We start from the raw sequence: 8401 nt of genomic DNA, 5'->3' as shown, positions 1-8401 counted from the left end.
ACTTGGAAAAGGCATGACCAGATAATAGTAAGACGGGATACCCCATAAAAATATGGGTGAATGTGACAGAGGGTTATGTACCGCAATCTGTCATGCTTGATGCTTGTGAGGTGTTAGCTTGTGGAGATTTAAATGCCCAACGACAATTGAGCAGAGGGAACAAATAACTGGGAGGGACCCAACAGCCAGATTGAGAATAGCTGTATGGAAACTGTTATAAGTGAGACCATACAAATTTCTTGGTCTATCAGAAATATTTTATTAATTAAGTAAGCAGGCACAAGCAAAACAGCGCTGGGCGGCTGGGGAGTCTCCGCTCCACCACAGCACGCAACTTTCCCTTTTCAGTGTCGCCGTTTTATAGCATCCAAGTTTCGGCTTGTCAGGACTTGTTGGACCTTCTGAAGCTGTGCAGTTCGTTGTTGGGGGTCGTTGTTTTTCTTTCAATGATCATGCATTGTGCTCCTGTTCAAGGGGGAGGGTAGTGAAGCGGGAAACAGTATTTCACAGAGTCTTTGTTTTACCAAGGATGTTTATCCAACACCCCCACCCCACTATCTACTTGCTTAGTCTTCCCCCTTAACAAGGTCGTAAATTGCAAAACCTTATCTTCTCAGCAGATCCTCTGAATTCCTTTTAAAGACAATGAACAAACACCCGCTAATTTATCACAATCCCTCCTTTTTCTTTTTCTAACATATTTTGTTCATTGATGAATTTTTGAAGCACTTGTTTGCTCAATATTAAAGTTTCTGCGTCATCCTCCTCCTGTTCAAGAGATTCACATTTCGCACGCACAAGCATAAGGTGAGCTGCCTCTAATCGGTTTTTTTACAATCGCGATTATTCGATTGAATATACATGGTACAAAAGTTAGTGTTAATATGAGCAGCAACAAAGGTCCTGCTATAGTTGATAGCAGTGTAGTGAGCCAAAGTGAGTAATTAAACCAGGATTCATACCAGTTCTGGTGGGCTTCATTTTCTATTTTTCGTTTTTCTAACCCTTCTCTCAATTTAGTCATTGTATCCCTTACTACTCCAGTATGATCTGCATATACACAACACTCCTCTCGTAGGGCTGCACACAATCCTCCTTGTTGTAGAAAAATCACATCTAATCCCCTACGATTTTGTCGTACAGATTTCTCTAAAGCTGATACAGATTGCTCGATACGGGCCAAATCCTCATCTACAGCAGTGCGTAGAGAGGTAAATTCTTGGCTTTGTTTTACCAGAGAGGTAATTTCAGTTCCGGCTCCTGCAGCCCCCAGAATCATCAGAGTGGCTAAAGTGACAGCCGTAATAGGCTCTCTCTTCCTTAAGTGGTTTTTTTGCCATAGCATGTTGGATGTACATATACTCCTCAGAATGGTAAAGAATCCTAGGTATAATTACTACCTGTACACAAAAATCATGAGACGAGTTGAACAATTTCAAAGATAAGCATGGAGTTACCCCCAGAGACGAACATACCCATCTGGTGTTATCTGCTGGTATTAACCATTTTTCTTTGTCTAATTGTGTAACATTTTCTGTAATATTGCATAGATGGAACTTCTTACTGTGAGAAACACTCCGTAGCCAACAACCCAGGCCCAGGCGGGGATCTCAGTGAAGTAGCAATCCATTCGCGATTGCAATGGCGGGCGCCCCACAAGCAGGAGAGCGCACCCACTAGTTCCAAAACACAGTTTATATACTTTTTGATGACAGGACCCTCCCCTGTTTCCCCACTGGAGTGGGTAATCCAGGTTCACAATCTATCTGATGCTTCACAGACAATGCCTGGCCTTCAGTTGCCGGCCTGTTTTTGAGATGGTAATGTTTTCTCCCCTTATCTGGCTTGACTTAACATAGTGATTTTCACCTGATTGCTCTAAGGAGTCTGGTTGTCTGCATTTTAGGAGGTCACCTGCTGAGCTTTCTTATCACTGTAAGCATATCTCAATACCACATTCCTTCCTTCTATACAATGTAACACTGCAAAAACAACATTTCTATTCCCACATCACCAGGGACCGTGCCTACGCATCTGCCATTCCCAGTTACTTCCGTTAACATTATTCCTACATCCCTTCCCCAATTGCATTGTGGGGGATCGGTTTCGTTTGAACGGGTGGTCTCTCCCAGATCCCCAATGGCGTCGTAATATGAGGGCCTTATATCAAGACATAACCAGCAAGGTCTAGGCACGTCTGGATTTGGTTGATTCAACAACTGATAACTAGCATTCATGATTCTCCATATGTTATTCCCGGTCACCCCTTCATTTCTAATCCCGTACTCCGGGTTTACTGATTTATTAGCAACCTCCAGTGGTTTAGGGCTATTAGGAGTTAGCATTCTAAAAGCTTGTGTAGGCTGAATCCTCAAAACACTCCCTGACAGTTTCTGATTTGGTCCCACCCGTTGGGGACTCTTAGTCTCTTCCTTCTTTATATAGATGATGCCTCCCCTATCAGTCCCCCAGCAGTAGTTATCTGCTGAACAACATGGTGATCTTCCCATCTAATCAGGCTCCATTTAAAAGGTTTGTGAGGGTGCGCAGACCCAGGAACAGTGAAAACAATCGTACCCATTACTATGTATCGCAAAAAAAAAAAATGGCTAGGGCCCATTTTCCAGAGTTCTTTACCTGGCCACGTAATTCCCCACCGTTTCACTCTCTGCCTCGCTTGTCAGTTCGGTTGCAGCGAACTACAAGGTGCAGGTTCTTCTCGGCAGCAGCAGTGTTCTTCAGGGGAGTTTCTCAGGTAACCGCGACCTTTTTCTGATCAAACAGGGTCCCCTCTCCTCCTTTTTTTTTTTACGATACATAGACAGTTAGACCATACTTATCGAGTTCGTTTCAACGTGAGCTTTAAGTCATCAGGGCCTGCGACCGCTTCCCATTCGCTTTTCTGGATCGGTCCTTTCACGCGACTGGCATGCGTTCACCCCTTCTCAGCCGTCCGGATAGCCGTCTCTGTGATAAGTAAAACAACATAGGGGCCTCCCCACCGTGGTGTTAAAGACGTTTCTTTCCATGTCTTAATTAGAACCCTATCTCCAGGTTGTATCCTATGGATTGCTATATCTAGCCACCAAGCCTTTCGCTTGCAACTCCCTCCGTCGGTTCATAAGCTGTATTAAATAAGGTTTTAATTGGATATCCTGTACCTGGGGGTGATCAGATGGCATCTCTAAATCATAAGGCATACCATACAGCCTTTCAAAAGGTGAGATTCCGACATCGGCTCGGGGCTATGTCCGGATATTCAATAGTGCAAGCGGTAAACATTTCACCCAGGAGGTTTTTGTCTCTATCATAAGCTTTGTTAGTTGCTTTTTAATTTCACCATTCATTCGTTCTACCTTTCCCGAACTCTGAGGATGCCAGGGAGTGTGATATTCCCATTTAATTCCCAGAGCCTTCATCGTGTCTCGGGATACCTTTGACACAAAGTGTGGGCCTCGATCAGAGTCAATTGCTTCTATTACCCCGTATCTGGGTATGATGCTTTCTAATAATATCTTTACCACGGTTTGAGCTGTGGCCCTTGCCATAGGGAATGCTTCAACAAAGTTTGTGAGGTGATCTACAATAACTAACAAGTATCTATATCGCCCCGTTTTTGGAAGTTCAGTAAAATCTAATTGAATCTTTGCAAAAGGTCGATGTGCCAATTCTCGTCCTCCTCCCGGGACCCTTTTTCTCATGTGTTGAGCATTTACCCTCCGACAAGTTATGCAATCATTTACGATCCTCTTTGCTATATTATAAATCCCTATACACATATAATATGTGGCAAATTGATCCACCAACGCCTGAGTACCCCAGTGCGTCTGTTCATGAAATCTCCGTAGCACCCTCATAGCTACTGATTTTGGTAACACTTCCCGTCCATCAGGCAGTACCCATTTCCCTTTATCGTTTTTTTTTTGGTTTTTTTTTTGTTTGTTTTTTTGTTTTGAACCCCCATTTGTGTCATCTTGTCTTCTTCTGTAATAGTGAAACAGAGTAAGGGGAGGGGAATGGGTCCATTCGACCACAGGGAGTTAGTCGGCCCGCACTTGTAGCAGTTTTTATAAGGCGGGCTTTCTTCCTCAGAACAATTGCATTCAATCCCATCAACTCCCCATTCACTCCAGCAATCATAACATGGAAATTCCTTTAAGTCTTTCCCACAGTATTAAGTATTATATTAAGCATTATTATATATTATTATATTATTATTATATTAATTACTATATCTTAAGTATAAGTATTAAGTATTTCCCACAGTCTGGGCAATCTTCCCTCGTTCTTCTAATTCTTATACTCATTAATGCTGCCCTTTTTGCCTCCTGATCTGCTAGATTATTACCCCTAACCTGAGGGGTGAGGCCTTTTTGATGCCCTTTTATATGTACTACGGCAATTTCTTTGGGCTCTCTGATAGCTTGTAAAACCTGGGTAATCAATTCCTGATGTATTAAACCCTTTCCTTGTGAATTGATGAGCCCCCTTTCTTCCCATATTTTACCAAATGTATGTACTACCCCATAAGCATATTTTGAATCTGTATATATTGTACCGCTTTTATTTTTCAACAATTTTAGGGCCCGCAATATGGCATATAGCTCGCAAGCTTGGGCGGACCAGCTAGGACTCAAAGGTCCAGATTCCACTATCTCAAATGTTTTCCCGTTTACTAACGCGTATCCTGATTTTTGCTTTCCCTCGACTACTCTCGAGGAACCATCCACATATATCTGTTCACCGATGGGTAATTCCACCTCCTCTAGATCAGGTCTCAATTTCGTTTGCTCTTCTATATTTCGGAGGCAATCGTGTCCTAAGGACTCATTTGGTTCCCCATAAAGAAATTGAGCAGGGTTCTGTAGGGAGGTTGTTCCTAATGTTAATTTTGGAGAGGAAATCAAAATTCCTTCATATTTTAATAATCTGGCGTCAGTGATCCATTTCTCTGCCTTCTGTTGCAGTACCCCGCATATATTGTGTAGAGATATTACTTTGATTTCCCCCCCAAAAGTGATCTTCTGTGCTTCTTCCGCTAACAAGGCAGCAGCTACCACTACCTGCAAACAGTTTGGCCAACCCCGGCTAACCGGATCCAATAATTTAGACAAATAGGCCACAGGTTTGTTTTTTTTTTTAACTCCTTGCCCATTCTTGGGCCAGCACTCCGTATGCCGTGCCTGCTGCGCTGTTCACAAAAAAAACAAAACAAAACAAAACAGCCTCCTTAAATCTGGTAAGCTTAACACTGGGGGGCGTACTAGTTCCTCCTTTAACTTGTTCAGTCGTTCCTCATCTTCTTTTGTCCATTTGAGTAATCCATCCTTATTCAGCTTGTTATATAAAAATTTAACCTTTCCACTATAATCTTCTATCCATTGTCTACAGTATCCGGTCAACCCTAACAGTTGCCGTACCTGCCTTTTAGTTCGCGGGGACGCTAAAGCCAATATTCCACTGATTCTGCCTGGGTCTAACTTCTTAGTCCCCTTACTTAACTGGTGACCCAGGTACTTTATCTCTTGCTCCACAATTTGTAATTTTGCCCCTCCTTTTTCTTTTAAAGGGTACAGAGGGTACAGATTAACTCGATTCTCTGAGCCAATCCAAAGGCTCGCATATTCGCTCCCCTCTAAACAAAAAGGTTCCTTTGTATTTACATAAATGTTTAAGGCTTGGCAAACCCAGTCTTCAAACGACCCAAATATGGGCCAATAATTTGCCTACCTCCCCAAACTTCAACACAATAATGAATCATTTTTACTTTATCCTTTCCCCGCCTAAAAGGGGAATCACTCCAATTCTTAATCATTAACCCCAGTGGACTATCTGTGGGAATAGGGGGCAACCTAGCACTAGGCATTACCCCACCCATGGGACCAGAAGGCTTACTCTTCTTCTGTCCCATCTTCCGGAGTGCCTTCACACACACACACAGCCGCTTCCCCCTGGTCGTGGCCCAGTCCCTCGCGGGATGTGGGAACCGCACTACTGAGGGGTCCGCACTCACTTCGTCCGCAATTGGACGTCTCACACAGACGCACTCCGGGATCACCAACCCCAACCGAACGGATCACCGGCCTATACTTACCCACCCCGTGGGTCTTCGTTCGGTCTTCGTGCACAAAGATTGCTTGGGGTTACCGGTTTTATTTGCTTGTGCCTAATTTTGGGTTCGTCGGTGAAGGGCTCGAGCAGGATTTCCCGTTCCCGGGGCCGCCAGAATCGGCGGGGCGCCTCCCCTAGAGGGATTCCCAGTCAATCCGTCTTCATCCGAGTCACGGCACCAAATTTGTTATAAGTGAGACCATACAAATTTCTTGGTCTATCAGAAATATTTTATTAATTAAGTAAGCAGGCACAAGCAAAACAGCGCTGGGCGGCTGGGGAGTCTCCGCTCCACCACAGCACGCAACTTTCCCTTTTCAGTGTCGCCATTTTATAGCATCCAAGTTTCGGCTTGTCAGGACTTGTTGGACCTTCTGAAGCTGTGCAGTTCGTTGTTGGGGGTCGTTGTTTTTCTTTCAATGATCATGCATTGTGCTCCTGTTCAAGGGGGAGGGTAGTGAAGCGGGAAACAGTATTTCACAGAGTCTTTGTTTTACCAAGGATGTTTATCCAACACCCCCACCCCACTATCTACTTGCTTAGTCTTCCCCCTTAACAAGGTCGTAAATTGCAAAACCTTATCTTCTCAGCAGATCCTCTGAATTCCTTTTAAAGACAATGAACAAACACCCGCTAATTTATCACAGAAACGATCCTCTATTGCCATCAGAGAAAGGGAGAAACTCAAGGAGAAAACAGGAGAGAAAACAGGAGGCCCTCTTTGAAATGCGGCAGTTCAAACATTTGAGATTGAAACAGGGTATGGGGATGTGAATGCCTGGATAGAATGGGTCAAATATACTGTCCAGAGTCTCAACCATAGCAATTGCTATGCTTGTGCCTCGGGATGACCGATTGCCCAGATAGTGCCCTGCCCATTGGGGTGGACCAAGGATTCCCAGGGAATGCGATGTATGATTGCATTGTACCAAGAAAAGACTGCCTGGGGAAATGAGGCCTGTAAGTCTCTCTCTTTGCTATTCCCTTCCTTGCATGATAGCAATATCAGGGTTCCCCCTGCATTCTCCACAGCTATAGGTAACCATACAGCTTGCCTCTCACGGCAGGGTGTGAGTGCTACCCAGCATCTGGGAGACTTTGCCTTGTGCACGAGGACCTTGAATGCTACCGAGGACTTGATGGGAAACTATTCAAGACTTGAGATACCCAGGGCAGATCTCTGGTGGTACTGTGGAGGGAAGATCTTACGGTCCATCCTGCCATCTAATTGGGGAGGCACTTGTGCACTTGTTCAATTAGCTATACCCTTCACCCTGGCATTTGAAAGAGAAACATCGCAAATACCCAGAAGAAGTAAAAGGAGCTTAGGAGTATCATTTGATGATAGAGCGTACATAGATTCTATTGGGGTGCCTAGAGGAGTTCCTGATGAACATAAAGCCAGGAATCAAATTGCTGCAGGGTTTGAGTCACTGTTCTGGTGGGTAACAATTAATAAAAATGTGGATTGGATTAATTATATCTATTATAATCAGCAGAGATTCATAAACTATACAAGAGATGCGATAAGAGGAATCGCTGAACAACTAGATGCCACCAGCAAAATGTCTTGGGAAAACAGAATAGCATTAGATATGATTCTTGCGGAGAAAGGTGGTGTGTGCGTGATGCTGGGCAACCGTTGTTGTACTTTTATCCCTAACAATACTGCCCTGGATGGCACAGTAACTAGAGCATTGCAAGGGCTTACCACCCTTGCCAATGAATTGGCAGAAAACTCAGGAGCAGACACTTCCATCACAGGATGGTTGAAATCTTGGTTTGGTAAATGGAAAGGGATGGTAGTGTCCATATTTACATCCCTGATTGTAGTAGCAGGAGTTTTGACAGCCATTGGTTGTTGCATTATCCCCTGTGTAAGGGGACTTGTCCAGCGGTTAATTGAAACTGCACTTTTGAAACAAATGACCATGGATCCACCACCCTACTCAGATAAGATGATGATATTAGAGGAAATGGAAAGCAAAGAAAGTGAAGAAGAGGAAGACATCTACCAAATTACATCTTAGAGAAAAATTTTGCAAAAATCAACAAATTATAAAAAGAGAAAAGGGGGGAATTGTGGGAATAGAAATGTTGTTTTTGCAGTGTTACATTGTATAGAAGGAAGGAATGTGGTATTGAGATATGCTTACAGTGATAAGAAAGCTCAGCAGGTGACCTCCTAAAATGCAGACAACCAGACTCCTTAGAGCAATCAGGTGAAAATCACTATGTTAAGTCAAGCCAGATAAGGGGAGAAAACATTACCATCTCAAAAACAGGCCGG

At 43.7% G+C, this 8401-nt stretch overlaps 1 long non-coding RNA gene across 1 annotated transcript; it reads right to left on the bottom strand.

Annotated features, from left to right (window-relative positions):
• Window positions 1-235: 235 nt before the first annotated feature.
• On the bottom strand, window positions 236-7270 carry LOC136789559 (uncharacterized). Its single transcript, XR_010828248.1, has 2 exons — window positions 2010-7270; window positions 236-1559 (listed from the first exon to the last, which is right to left on the bottom strand). It is a non-coding gene; the product is annotated as an uncharacterized lncRNA (long non-coding RNA).
• Window positions 7271-8401: the final 1131 nt, after the last annotated feature.

Source organism: Anser cygnoides, unplaced genomic scaffold (assembly GCF_040182565.1).
Source record: "Anser cygnoides isolate HZ-2024a breed goose unplaced genomic scaffold, Taihu_goose_T2T_genome scaffold_55_1, whole genome shotgun sequence".
NCBI lineage: Eukaryota > Metazoa > Chordata > Aves > Anseriformes > Anatidae > Anser > Anser cygnoides.
Note: the sequence above shows the minus strand (reverse complement) of the source record. Positions and strands in the feature narration are given on the sequence as shown.